The 1422-nt window shown below is 40.6% G+C and overlaps 1 pseudogene; it reads right to left on the bottom strand.

Annotated features, from left to right (window-relative positions):
* Positions 1-316: 316 nt before the first annotated feature.
* On the bottom strand, positions 317-1003 carry LOC110203142 (bax inhibitor 1 pseudogene; annotated as a pseudogene).
* Positions 1004-1422: the final 419 nt, after the last annotated feature.

Genomic DNA, 1422 nt, shown 5'->3' with positions numbered 1-1422 from the left:
TTGCTTTGGTTCCAGTTTCCTCCTCATCACTAGGGGCTAATGGCTTAAAAAAGGAAAATGACAAGGGTATGTACAGAGAAGGAAAGAACCAGATGTAGAACTCCAGGAAACATAAAGGAAAACTACAAAGTGGAAGGTGTTAATCACTTTTTTTTTATTGAAACAACAACCTTAGATAAAAATATGAAGTGCAAAATCATCTCTGATGTTTTTCATTAACATGGAATATGCCCCCTATAATGTGTACACAGAGAAAATGAGGGGTGTAGAAATGGGAGCCAAAAGACAGAAAAGCTGGATGGTGGGTTTGTTCCTTTTATTTCATCTTATTCTTTTCATTCATTGCCAAGATCACCAAAAATCTCCAGAAGAAAGTGGTAAAATACAGGAAGAGGTCAACACAGTGCCAGATATAATCCTTGTCTCCTTTCTCATATTTTTTTTATTATGAACTGAGTATCAAAAAGGATAAAGCCACAAATAACTGCCAGTCCCACATACAGGTTCACCTGGAAGAGCAAATGAGATCCAGATAAGAGATTCCTCAAAGAGGTGACAAGAGTCAGGCTCATGGCAGAAATCAAGATGCCCCCAAGGAACAGATAGCTGTGATGCTTAGCATAGACTAAACTCAAGGTAAAAGAGCCAAAGATCGTTGCAGTGCCAAGCAAAGAGGTGGGAATAATGTTTGGATTCGTGGTAATGCATAAATCTAGGACAGAGCCCAGACCATTTAAGAAAGGCAAATACAAACACAGCAACTAATCTCTTATTTTCAGTTTCATGATAGCCATGTTATCAGTCCTAAGGAACCCAAGGCTAAGAGCAAGTAAGGTTGAATGAAATGGATAAAGATGTGGAGGTAGGCTCCTGCAGCTGCCACAATCATACAGAAGGAAAAACTGGCATAGACCTTCTTCAGGTGCCTCTGTGAATTGGGTGTAAAGTACGAAAGCGTGAATAGTGCATCCCAGTTGAATATCTGTTGGATCATGTTCATCATGACAGAATCAAGAATGCATATGGCCTTCACTTTGTCCAAAGGTGAAGAACTCAGCTGGGTTGGGGCTAGGCAAAATCCTGATTTTCTTTTACCTCCCTCTATACTCTGCTTTTGATTTAAAGTTACCATGGACTATATGTCATACTTATGAGTGTGTCATCACTGTCCCACCTACTGTATGTGATATCACTCTTCATATCCATCATAATAGGGCCTTCACAGTTAGGTTGGTGCTTCAAGTTAGGGAATACAATATCTGATATCTGACTTGGATACTGAGACTCCATAGACCTCAGACCTCTCTGACCAGTCATCTCTCAAGACATGACTGTCATGTCCCAAGACAGTGTAGTTGGGTGTCTCATAGTCATGGAGGGATCAGTGGCATGGAGCATGAGTGGTACAAAGCTTTGGCTCTG

The sequence above is a fragment of the Phascolarctos cinereus genome, unplaced genomic scaffold (genome assembly GCF_003287225.1).
Source record: "Phascolarctos cinereus isolate Bilbo 61053 unplaced genomic scaffold, phaCin_HiC Scaffold_5;HRSCAF=322, whole genome shotgun sequence".
NCBI classification, from domain to species: domain Eukaryota; kingdom Metazoa; phylum Chordata; class Mammalia; order Diprotodontia; family Phascolarctidae; genus Phascolarctos; species Phascolarctos cinereus.
This window is presented reverse-complemented; position numbering and strand designations above follow the sequence as displayed.